Here is a 13,658-nt window from a genome sequence, read left to right on the forward strand (position 1 = left end):
GTCAACCATTACATTTAGCTTCCAAATCCCTCTCAAATATAATAGATAGAAATCCAAAATTCATCATCTATGAAATATCAAAATAAACATCGATTAATAGCATCTAAATCTATACACAAATACCAAACCTATAATTCTCATTATTTAGAAAATTACTAAGTTACAAATCCATGACCAACTAAAGAATTAAAATTATGTTACATAGATCACGAAGCTTGCTAGCATGGTCTCCAAGCCTGCCTGGACCATCCTTCGTCCCTACTGAATCTATTCGTCTAGAGAGAGACAAAGAAAAATAAAGATATGTGAGTGACGCAACTCAGTAAGTAAAACTTACACTATCATCAAGCATAAGTTTTTTCATATCAGTTCATCATTTAAAGAAAATAATAGTTATTGTAAAAATAAAGCATTTCATGGTACAATTAAATCTAGTCATAAAGCCAAGCATGCATGCATAAATCATCAATATTTCATAAACATGGTTCTAAATTTATATTACAAATAAATTCATAAATTATTTGTCTATCATTTAGCCATATCATAGTTCAAAATATTGCTCACTGATATTTATGCTACGGTTACTCTATACTCATTATAAGGCCTGTGTTCATAATCGATATAGATTTATGTTTCATATGCCAAATTTATACCCGCTGGCATAGCCTGTGTTCGTATGGATGCTCTGGGTGTCAATCTTTTCAATTCTAGAAGTTATCTATAGCTATCTAAGAGCCTTTCAAATACTTATATTTTTTAAGAAAAACATACATAAATAGTCGAAAAATACTACATGGCGTGATCAGATTCATATTTTATAACAAAGCTGTTTCTATTAAAAATATTCATGGAGCTATTTTTAATAGTCAAGCATGATTTTTATAACACACATGCTGATCCATAATTTTAAGAAAAATATGACTTCTTTATTAGATATATATGAATAAAAATATGATAAGTTGAAATAATAAGAAGTACAAGATCTACGCACCTCTACCATCTTAGATCGTCAAACCTTGCTCGACAAATATGCTAAACTTATTTAAAATATTAAAAACAAAATTATTTTTTATTTAATGACTTGAATGGAATTAAAATAATAAGAAACAGAGACAATCGGCTAGATGATTCCAGGTAGGTCTGGCCCAGGCGAACCAAATAATAAATCATGGGGCATGAACTCGATTAGGGTCAAGATCGTTCAATAGGGATCATCATCAATAAATTTTAGGAACACTCTACAGAGTCGGGGTGGTCGGTTTGACAGGCTCTCTGAACACTAGAAAAGTTTACAGCCTCTTTGGCAACGTCAATCTAGGTCCATAGGATAGGAAGGTGGGACCCTTCACTAGGGCCCATAGGTCTTTTAAAGAGAGAAAGAGTGAATGAGAGAGAAATAAGAGAGAGAAAGAGAGGGATGGGATCTCTCTGTCCTCCTCCTCTTCTTCTTTCTTCTTCTTCTTTCTTAGCAAAATAGAGGAGGGAGGGACTGGACTGGTGGCTAACCATAGTTGTCCGGTGAGGTGACAATCGGAGGCAGGGGTGGACAATGGTGAGTGGTCGGCAATGGCTTGTGGGAATGGTCGTGCTCTACGAGAATAGAGAAAAAGAAGAGGGGCAGTGCCCCTAGCTACCTTGGTGGCAGCCATATCGGCCCAAGGAAGCATCAACGAGGGACAGGAGGCTCATTGGCAAGGATGGAGGCGAAGGACTTCGGTCGGCTGTCGCAATTTTTAGTGGATCCCGACGAGAAAAGAAGAGATGGCTCTCGAAATAGGGGAGGCAAGCAACTGGAGGGCGGTGGCGGTCGACCGGAGGGGCACGTTGGCCACCAAAGACGAGAAAAAAGAAGAGAGGAAGCCCATTGGTGGATCAAGTAGAGGGAAGAGGAGGGATTTATAGACAGTTTTGGGAGGGATAAGCTCGACGATCATTGCTCCCATCTGCGGATCCTGACAGGGGTTGCGCAAGACCCCAACTATCGCGGCTGTTCAACAGCCCTATGGAGTCCACAACAACCATGATTACTATGGCTTATAGGCTCAATGGAAGGGGAGGGAGGGAATAGAGGATTGCGATTACATCCTCTTCTTCAATCTGTTCTCTTTTTTTTAATTCTTTGGATAGAGCCGGCTGGCCCTGCCGACTTTGATCCAAACCAGGCCCAATTTGGGCCAGTTCTCACAGTTTCAATCCTCTCCATCATCCAGCTTTTGTGTATTGGTCGATAGCAAATGGTTGGATAGGATGGTCATGCATGTCTCAGCCCTGTCCACTCAACAGTTAGTGAACAATATATAGTCATGCAAATGGTCGATAGCAAATGGTTGGATAGGATGGTCATGCATGTCTCATCCTGCTCAGGATAGGAGACCACCCTATTCCAGCTAAGCAGACCTCAGCGCCGACCAAGCCAGACCTCGGTCCCGCTGAAAGCCAGTCCAACCTCGAACCTCACCAAAGGTTTGGCCGACCTCGTCCGGATCTCTCCGCTGCTACGACCTACAGTAACTTCTTCTGGTGCGCATAATGATATTCTAAGCTCGAGCTCGAGGGATCCTACTGCATCGACTACAAGCCAAAGAGCTTCCTCGACCACAAGAATATACGAGACGCGCCCCGGCTAAGTTCGGGCCGCCTTATGCGACGACGCACCTTGGCTCAAGCTCGGGGTGCCCTGCTGAGCAGTCCACAAAGTTAAGGAGGCTAGGCCGATCTCAGAACCCACCAAACCAACCTCACCGAATATTTATCGTGGCCCCCATGTCGGCCCGATCTCAGTGCCCTGTCAAGCGGGTAAGGCCAACCTCGGACCCATCGAAGGCTGAGCTGACCTTGATCTCCGCCAAAGGTCGAGCTAATCTCGCCCAGTACACGCCGCGGCCGTGCTCTGCGGCAACTTCATCGCACCATGTTTTGCTTGATGGCCATGCTAAGACACGTCAACAAAGGACAGCACCTTGCTGCCCCAGCCATGCTTGCTGATAAGGGCCATACTCTGCAGCACACACCAGCACCATACCGCGCGCAGGGACAGCTCAAATCGTGTGCCTCAAGCAAGCCGTGGCTGCGCGCCACCTGGTCAGTGCCATCTCCTTCCATGATGAGGACAGGCCATACCTCTGCCACGTGGGCACCTCTGCGGGGACTATAAACAGCCCCATCAGGTAACGCCTGAGGATCCTTTTCGCCAACAAAAATTCGACGCTAACTTAAACATCGGAAGGCCCTCACCGAAATCATCGGTAAGACTTTGTGCAGGTTCGTCGGTGTCCAACAGGCGGAGTCCCTTCACTGACTCAACCAGTATCTCCTCCGACTCCTCCAGCATGGTCACCCTCGGGCCAAATTTGAACTATAACATCTGACGCTAGAGGAAGAGACTGAGTCGTGATCATGAGGTCAAAAGGTCATGGAGCTTCGAATGCATCGAGGCACCGAGTACTAACTTCCAGCAGCTCGCTTTAAAGTCCACCTCCTACAGCACCTGCACCGGCGGACCAAATTCCTCAAGTCCAGCTAAAACAGTTTAATCTGCTTGTTCAGCAAGTCCAGATACTCACTGCGGCCGTTCAAGGCCTCCAGCAGGCAGTAGCCCGACCTACACTCCCTCTTCATGGGCGCGTGTCCTCAGGACGGTGCTCGTGATGTCACTCCCTGCCATGTGGCACACAATGGCCGATGAAAGGAAGTACGATCGACGAAGGAGTAGATCTTTTCGGCTTGAGAGAAATCGTCCTCGGCCCAAGAGCCCGACTCGCCCGAAGTCTCCCCTCCAGAAGTTTGAAAAATACACTCCCCTCACCTCCACCCAAGCTAAGATCCTCGTAGAGATTGAGGATCAGGCTTACCTCCGACCACCACCAAGGATGCGACCGTTAGAGTCGCGGAAGCGCTCGGGCAAATACTACCGCTTTTATAGAGATCACGACCATGATACAGAGGATTGCTACTAGCTCCATGATGAGATCGAGGCACTTATCCACCGAGATCTGTTGGATCAATTTGTCCGTGGTCAAGTCGACCGAAGGGAGCCCGAAGAACAGAGCCTAGAATCGTATGAGGGGCAAAACGACAACCGCCCCATCACGGGCACCATCAACATCGTAGCCATGTATCTTACATGTTGGCGGCTCCTTGACCTCAGAGGGCAGTGTCGAAGGCCTCATCCCCACCAACCTGAGTCTAGTGGCCCGGGAATCACAAGCTGCACTCCTGGATGGGACTTCAGTCCCTCGAAGCTGAAGCTCCGGGGATCTCAAAATATATTATCAATGAAAATTGCCCTCCGGAACTTCTTTGAAGCATCTCTGAAATGCCTTAATGAATTTGACGTGCTCCGGTTCTCCACAATACGAGTTACATATCGGGGTGCCCTCTACGACGACGCGCCCCGACCCGAGCTCGAGGTGCTAAGTATTCTTGACGACGCGCCCCGATCCGAGCTCGGGGTGCCAAGTATTCTCGACGATGCACCCCGACTTGAGCTCGAGGCTCCAAATATTCTCGATGACGCTCTCCAACCCGAGCTTGAGGCGCCAAGTATTCTTCGACGACGCACCCCGACCCGAGCTCGGGGTGCCCTGTGTTGTGTCGATCGCGAGCCAAAGAGCTCCCGCGACCGCATGCGCTAAGAGCCGAAGAGGCCCATCGATCGCAGGTGTCCCGATCTGAGTGGGGGCGCCTTGCAGAGTCAACTAAGAGCCGAAGAGACCCATCGACCGCAGGCGCCTCCGATTTGAGTTGAGGTGCCTTGCAGAGTTAATTAAGTGCCGAAGAGGCTCATCGACTACAGGCGCCCCGATCTAAGTGGAGGCGCCCTACAGAGTCAACTAAGAGCCGAAGAGGCCCATCGACCGCAGGTGCCCTAATCTGAGTAGAGGCATCCGACAAAGTCAACTAAGAGCCGAAGAGGCCCATCGACCGCATGCGCCCCGATCTGAGTGGGGGCGCCCTGCAGTCTCAAGTAAGAGCTGAAAGGCCCCATCAACCGTAGAAAAGGACGTTCCAAGCCCAAACTCGAGCACCCTGCTGCGACGACCGTGAGTCAATAAGACTCCTTCGACCTCAGAAAAAAGTCTGAGGGCGACCCGAGCTTAAATCGAGCGCCCCAGTTAAAGACTCCAGAGATCTACAAGGCAAGAAGGCACCAAAGTTCATGACTTCCTACCTAAAAGGTCCCCCAGCACACCACAGTGCAAAAAGAGTACCTCGAGCTCAATTCTCGCAAAAAGGTCCGAAGCAGACCTAATACTCAACCTGGGTGCCTAAAGTGCCCCAGCGGACGAGTTTGGGAGCAGCGAGATCTTCGCCAACGTTGCAAAGTTATAAGTTGGGAGCAAGGGCCGAGCACAGCGACTTGGCCAAAGTTATCCGGCAACATGAAGGCTAAGCCAGTACCCAAGCTATGCAGTTCAGACCTTGTTAGCCGAATACAAAGGTCCAACACAAAGCACCAAGCAAGACGAGTTCAAAATGCAAAGTGTTGGACAAATTGCACTTCATTAATATTGAAAGGCCATTAGCCGAGTACAAAAGGAACCGACCTTGAGGTCGGGCTGAATACAAAAAGGCCTAAGTGGCCAACCTAGCAAGAGCAAAAGAAAAAAGAAAAACGAGTAGAAAAGAACTGTTAGCTTGAGCAGCTTCTGACCCGATCTCAATGGCAGCCTCTGCAGCATCCCAAACTGTCACCTCGGCGACGAGCTCGCTTGCTCTAGACATCACTTACCCCGGCGTTGGTGGGCCAAGACGAAGCGTATCTTGTAGTGGAACCCCTTGGTGACACCAGTGATCATATTCTTCGGCCTCTCCTCAAACCGAGTTCCATCCGAGGCAACCACCCCCTTGTTGTGTCGGGTCATCAAGGTCTTATTGTTGAAAATCATCCCTGCAACTTCTCATAACGGAGATGGTAGCCAGAAAAAAGAAGGATGGAAGCAAGAGAAATCAAATGAGGGCCCTAGGGTCTCTCCATGACCTTAATATAGCCTAACCCAATAGCTTTGATTGGCTAACCTGGGCAGTCGCGTGGCAGGTCCAAAAGCTCCCCCAGTGGATCTTCTTGGATCATAACATTAAATACCAAAGCGGTCATGAGAGCCGATTCGGAGAACGGGGTATTAATGATTGGCCCCTCGCGTTCCATCCAGCAACGCCTCGAAATGGAGCACCTACGCAACACTTTAAAGAGCTCCCGCAGCCGTTCCCGCTTGAAATGACATGGCAGCCTGATCCACTCAAGCTCGACTTACGAAACTCGACCTGAAGCCACCAGCCTCCAATAATGGTGTACCTAGCTCGGTACGTATGTCTTCATAAGCACTGGGGTATGATGCAGGATGACCAACAGTCCAGCTACTTTCTTCGTCCGAGCCAAAGAGCGACCCGATCTCGAAAGTTGGGGGGCAAATAATAGGAGGCAAAATGGATCGTCCTGCTCAGGACAGGGGACTACCCTGCTTCGGCTAAGCAGACCTCAACGCCGACCAGGCCAGACCTCGGTCCCGCTGATAGCCAGTCCTACCTCGAGCCTCGCCAAAGGTCCGGCCGACCTCGTCCAGATCTCTTCGCTGTTACGACCTGCAGCAACCTCTTTTGGTGCTCATAATGACGTCCCGAGCTCGAGCTCGGGGTGCCCTGCCGCGTCGACTACAAACCAAAGAGCTCCCTCGATTGCAGAGATATACGACAACACGCCCTGGCCTGAGCTCGGGGCGCTCTATATGATGACGCGCCCCGGCCAAGTTCGGGGCGCCTTATGCGATGATGTGCCTCAGCCCGAGCTCAGAGCGCCTTGCTGAGCAGACCTCAAAGTCAAGGAGGCTAGGCCGATCTTAGAATCTGCCAAGCCGACCTCACCGAATATTTGTCGTGGCCCCCATGTTGGCCCGACCTCAGTGCCCTGCCAAGCGGGCAAGGCCGACCTCGGCCTCCGTCGAAGGCCGAGCTGACCTCGATCCTTGCCAAAGGTCGAGCAAATCTCGCCCTACGGCAACCTCACCACACCATGCTTCGATTGATGGCCACACCAAGACACGTCAACAAAGGACTGCGCCTTGTTGCCCTAGCCATGCCTGTTGACAAGGATCATACCCTGCAGCACATACCAGTGCCATACCGCGCACAGGGACAGCTCAAACTGTATGCCTCAAGCAAATCGTGGCTGCTCACCACCTAGTCAGCGCCATCTCCTCTCATGATGAGGATGGGCCATACCTCCGCCACTTAGGTACCTCTGTAGGGACTATAAATAGCTTCATCAGATAATGCCTGAGGACCCTTTTGGCCAACAAAAACTCAATGCTAATTTAAGCATCGGAGAGCTCTCACCGAAATTGCCAGTAAGATTTTGTGCAGGTTCGTTGGCATCTAGTAGACGGAGTCCCTTCACCGACTCAACCAACAGCTCCCCCGACTCTTCTGGCATAGTCACCCTCAGGCCAAATTTGAACCACAATAGTATATACTAGTATAGTATAGTATAGTATATCTTAGTAAAGTATTGTACATACTATTAAAGTATAGTATATACTAATATAGTATAGTATATACTAGTATAGTATGGTAGAGTATATATCTTTATATATGTACATATATATAGATATATATCTATTTATATGTTCACATATCCATCAATATATCTCTCTATATATATGCATTGTTATATATATATATATACACACACACACACACACACACATACATACATACATACATACATACATACATACATACATACATTTATATATGTATTCCGGGATTGTGGTGGCCCAAGCGAGTGGTTTTCCTGAGCGATGATATCTTTGGAGAGCTTTTCTCTCTTAGATATTTTTCTATCAAAAATAACAAAGTTAGTTTTCATATATGTAGAATTAAAGGAGAGAATTTATAATTTTCTTGAACGCCAACTTGGGTTTGCTAGTCCTTTTAGTGGGTAGCTTTAGAATTTTATAGGGTTGTGTTGTTTTATAAATAGTATCTTTTATGTTTATAATTTCCATATGTATGGAGGGCTTTGGGATTTTCTTATCATTTCACGATACCGATTTGGCCATGCTGAAAATTTTCTTTGTTGCGATAGAAAATTGAATGGTAAGTTGCATTCCTTCATAAGGGATATTGGGGTGGTTCCAATTTTCGTCTAAGTAGTTTTTACTTTAAAGGAAGTATAGTCCCCTTAAGGGCGTATCTTTCAATTCGAAGGTCATTACGTTTCATTTATAATGTCTAAGAGGGGTAGTGAATGCCATTTTGCAGCGATCCTCCTCTTTTATTTGAGTATATGCGAGATCCTTGGATTCTTTTTATAACATTTGCTTATTAGGGATTTGATATCTTATCCATTGTAATACTTTGTTTAGAGGTTTATAGTTGATTACTAGCCTAGGCACTCCTCTTTCTTTTTCAGACGCATTTTGAACATAAAATGCGGTACAGCTCAAAGAGAAAGAGCTTTTCCTACTTAAATTTTTCTTAAGCAAAGATTGGATTTCATCTTTGTATATTTCTAAAAGTCTTTTCTTCATTTATATAGGCCTAGTCGTAGTCAAAATGTTTTGTTCATCAAACTTGGAGACATAAGGTCAGACTTACCTAATATATTTTCGGATACCAAAATGCTGAGGGTAGTTCATCACAAATACTTTCTTTGAATTGATTTTCCAAAGTTCTTACATTTTCATGGAACTTAGGAGTGAATAAGGCTTTAGTTATCCTAGCATTTTGTATTTCATATGAGTTAAGCTACCCCAAAACAATTAAACATCTTCAAAAAATGTCGTCCCAATGTTTATTTCCCATGAATTGGATGCAGGAGTCAAGCTAGGACCATCCTTCTCGGTAAAATTGATTAATAAATTATCCATAAGGATATCTTCTCTTAGAATCAAGGATATCATAAATTACTTATATGCAGAAGGAGACTCTGATACTTCTTCAGAAGAAAGAGAGATGAATCACCAGAAAACCCCATGGAAGACGATGAGATAAACAAAATCTCATCCTGTAAACAAATAGTTCAGGCCTCTAGCATAAAAAATTATTATCCTAGACCTACACATGCAGACCTGCAGATCAAAGAAACAGTCGATACCACAGTTGCAATCCAGTTCGACAGAAGAAGCCTGGTCGAATGGAATCTTGATGGACTTACAAAATATCATATCTTCACCATGTGTCATTAGATGGTCATGTACTCTAACGCCTGTAAAGTCCATGGAAATTCAGAAAAGGCTGTAGCTAGAATGGTAGTTGCAGGCTTTTCCGGATAATTGAGAGGATGGTGGGATAATTATCTCATGGAACAGTAAAGGCAAGAAATTCTGAACTCTGTTAAGAGCGATCCTGATGGTAATTATTTTTCTAACCAACCGTCAGATGCTGTCATTACATTAATATTAAATATCATATTCCATTTTGTAGGAGATTACCAAGATATATACGAAAAGCTTAGATAATAATTAATTAATCTTAAATGCAAAACTATTTCATACTTTAGGTGGTACAAAGACACCACCTTGTCCAAACTATACCAGCTTCCAAATCCAACCCAAAAATTTTGGAAAGAAAAATTTATCTCAAGCCTTCCATCCTTATTTGCAAAAAAGGTTAGGTCTCATGTGAGAAATAAGGGTGAAGGAAGCATAAACTATAGACTGCTAGACATGGGCAAAATAGTCGGGCTGAATTGTTCAATGACCTAAAGATTTGGGATCAACAGAAAAAGGCAGAAATTAATGGGAAGAAAGGAATTGGAACATTTCTACTATCAATTTGGATTCCAACTAGACAAGCCTTATCAAAAGAGAAGAAAAAGGTCAAAGGAACATAAGAAGTATTATGATAAAAGGCCACAGAAAAACCCCAGGAGAAGGGGTGAGAAAGTACATGAAAAAGGAGGAAAGAAAAGGATAATCCCTCCATCGAAACCTCCAGCATGCTACAAATGCAAGCAAGTAGGATATTATGCAAACAAATGTAATAAAAGGGATTTCAAAAGAAAAATTCAAGAGATTGCTGAAGGCAACAATCTTGATGAGATAAAAGAAAAGCTAGATGACCTCATCAATAGTCTAAACGTAGATACGGATGATAGAGAAAAGACAGAAAGTTGTCCGTGGTATAATGAAAACTATAGCGAAGGTCAATCCAGTGATGATGAATTAATGGTATTGACTGATGAAGAACAGTTTATCATAAACATGATCGATTCTCTAAAAGACCCGAAGAGTGAAAGAATCAGCTCAACAAGTTCTTCGCCATGACAGAGACAGGAGTTAAAGCCCCTCCAAAATCCTGAAAAGAGACATGATTTCAATTTCCTTGATGAAGTCTTCCAGAGGCTAAGAAAGTCTAAGCAAAGCAATAAGAAAATGAGTCTAGAAGATTTATTAAGAGAACAAAACTTGATGAAAAGAGAAATACAACTATTAAAAGAAAAAGTAGAACTTTTGGAAACTAAAGAATTAGATAAAGAGATGGATGAAGAACTAGAACAGGTCTTAGAACTAGAACAAAACACCCTGGTGCAGGAAGAACCTTTTGAGTTCATAAGCTCCATAGAAAGGTTCATAAAACAAAAATGGTACTGTGAAATCTAGTACAAAATTAAGGAAGGATGTAAGTTCAAATATAGAACTTTAATAGACTCAGAAGCTGATGTAAACTGCATCGGAGAGGGATTGATCCCTTTTAGCTACTTTGAGAAATCAGCCCATTCAAGAAATCTCTCGCCTGGGCCACCGTAGTCCAGAAGCCCAAAAACTCCTTTATCGCCATCCACCTCATTCAACAGGGGTTCCCCCTATCCATACATCACCGAAAACGAAGAAATAATCTTCCCTTTGGAATTGCAAGATCTGAGCTCTACTATTAAAAATCTCTTAAAATATTTGCCAGAAGGAATGCTCTACATCCCTAAAATGGGAATAAAAGTCAAGCTTATTCTGAAGCACTTCTTTCTCAAACGAAGAGCGCTAACATTCATCATAACTACAAAGGTCATGGTGAGTATGCCTTCTCTAAATTATCTATAACGAAAATCTATTCTTTAAATGATTGGGATCCTTTTCTTAACCCAAATTCCACCAAAACAAGGGTGGTAAGTAATCAAGAGACAGAATCCTTCAACTACTGAGATTATCAAGATGCTTGGGTAAATATCTTCCATATCCAAAACTCTGAATTCAAACATTCGTAGTTCGTAAAATTCTTGAGCCACATTAGCTTCCTACCTATCTGGTTCTATCAAAATTGGGGGCTAAAATTTGGAGCTACTTCAGATATGCTTTCGGACAAAATGAAGAAAGCAGTAGCCAAAATGTATTATATTGTTAATGAATTCAGCCTCATGAGGTTTTGCGCCAAGACCAGACTACCATGGATACTTTAGATGGAAATTAAATATAGAAAATTTATGTCAAAAGATGGAACCAGATCAATGAGCAACCAATTATCCAGAGGTACCAATTGGAAAAAACTTCGATAAGATCCCACAATTTGCATCGGATAGAATTACGAGTCAGCCAGGATCTGAAAACCAAGAGTCCTGACTTATTACAGAAAGATCATCAAATTGAAGTATATAAAACTATGCTCAAAATGATTCAAGAATCTTGTCAAGCCGTTGATGCACTATACTGAGATATGTATTGTCAACGCCCGACAATAGCAATGTCAACAGAAGCAAACAACGAAGAATGCAGCATGTCAGGACAGTCTTCTTCACCACTAAGGGTGATGTATTATTCACCTCTTAAACAAGAAGAAGATGATGTTGTTGATTTGTCTGACAAGAAAATTCTTCCAAAATACAAGCTGAGGTTCGAATATTAAAAAAAATCAATCAATCAAATCAAAAGAAGACAAGGAGAAAACGTCATGAGATATAATGGCTTTAGAAGGTTTTAGTAAAAAACTAAAAAATCCTACACTAAAGGATATCCAGAGTAAAAGAACTAAAGTAACATTTTCAATAAAAATTCTCCAGATGTCCATAGTAAAAAGACTGAAGCAACATCTATAGCAAAGGTTCTCCAGATGGCCACAGTTAGTAGCTAAAACAACATCAGCAACAAAAATTTTCTTCAAGACAGAAGACCAAAATATCCTTCGGATTTCAGAAAGAGTTAAGTTCTGGGCTTCAACAAGATTCAAGTCTAGAAAATCTCCCATCTATAAAAAGGGATGGGAGGCTCATTTGCCTACGCTCTGTCCATCCTACTCTTCTTCCACTACTCCTCACTTCCCTCCCATCTTATTCTCTCCTCAAACACTCTTCGCACTTCCACTTCCACTCACACTTCTCCTACCACATCAAACTCTACCTCTCATCCTTCCATCCACTTCCTCTCTCTTTGTCTCTCTCTCTCAACCATCTTCTCCCGAACCAAACTACTTAGTAAATCCCTAAGAGTTTGCTTAGAGTAAAGTTTGTGTACCTAGAATAGTAAGCTTGTTTATATAATCTTTCCTTCTTGTGTGTATAGAACTCTTGTAAGTGTTTCTTTATCTTAATAGTAATTATTCTATATATATTTATGTTGTTCATATATCTTTTTTCTAATTTAAAGCTAAAGATAGATTTAGTATAAAATACTGTCGCAAAACACTACGGTAATACTGTAACAAAACTATAGCAAAACTGTAACAAATTACTGTAGTAATGCGGTAGCTCGGCATAGTATTCTAATAAGGGTTATCTCAGGATTACACTGTTACCATTGGTTAATCCAGATTGAACTGTACCATACAATCAATCTATCTAGAATAATTATAAATACTTGTATTTCATAATATGCTTATCATCTATGCTTAGCTTTTTAAGCTTACAATTAAATGATCAATTAATAGTTAGGAGTTTATGATTTTATCCTGTTGCAATGAATTTCAGGTAATATTACTGGAGAAAGTACAGTGGGGGTCACATTCGACAGAAACAAACTACATGTATAATACTATCCCCAGGAACGAAGAACAACCCAGCCACGAACCAGACAACCAGCTTGCTGCTCCATCAGCCTCCATGAATGCTGGTGCGTGCAAACCATCGTCTTCTCAAGATGTCCGAGTGAGGTGCAGATCTCCAGTGCGTGCAATTCATCATCCTTTAAAAATGTTTGGGCGAGCTCAAGATCTCCAGTGATACACGTGTGGATGCAACAGGAGCACTTCCCATTAAAATCAGTCTAGACTAGTATAGATGTAATGCAAAACACTAAGCTCTGAGAATAGTCAATCCGGACATAAGACTGTTCGCTTAGGAATCAGCTATAACCTGACCGATTCAACCAGAACTAGAATGACCCTCTACATCATGATCTTCGATCCCCTCACATTTAACAGTGGAATTTAAACCGCCTCCAAAAAATTCTAGTCAAAATCAGCATTTAGAAACCTAAAAAAGCATGTAACCTGCTCAAACATACCAACCAAACATCATCAAACATATTAACTGAAATGTCAACCATCATAAAGTTACAAACAGAATATTGAAGAGATGATCAATGCACTGGCTCTGTTACTTCTGAAGCTGACAACAATCCTTGTTATGTGTCAAAAGACACCATTTGAGTCTATCAAATGGCCTTAAGTTGATTACTAAAACATCACAAAAGCATGGATTACTACCGAATTGTAAGCCACACAATTATAAGAAA

Source organism: Phoenix dactylifera, chromosome 5 (assembly GCF_051530095.1).
Source record: "Phoenix dactylifera cultivar Ajwa chromosome 5, Ajwa_hap1_PhDact_Kaust_v1.1, whole genome shotgun sequence".
NCBI classification, from domain to species: Eukaryota; Viridiplantae; Streptophyta; class Magnoliopsida; order Arecales; family Arecaceae; genus Phoenix; species Phoenix dactylifera.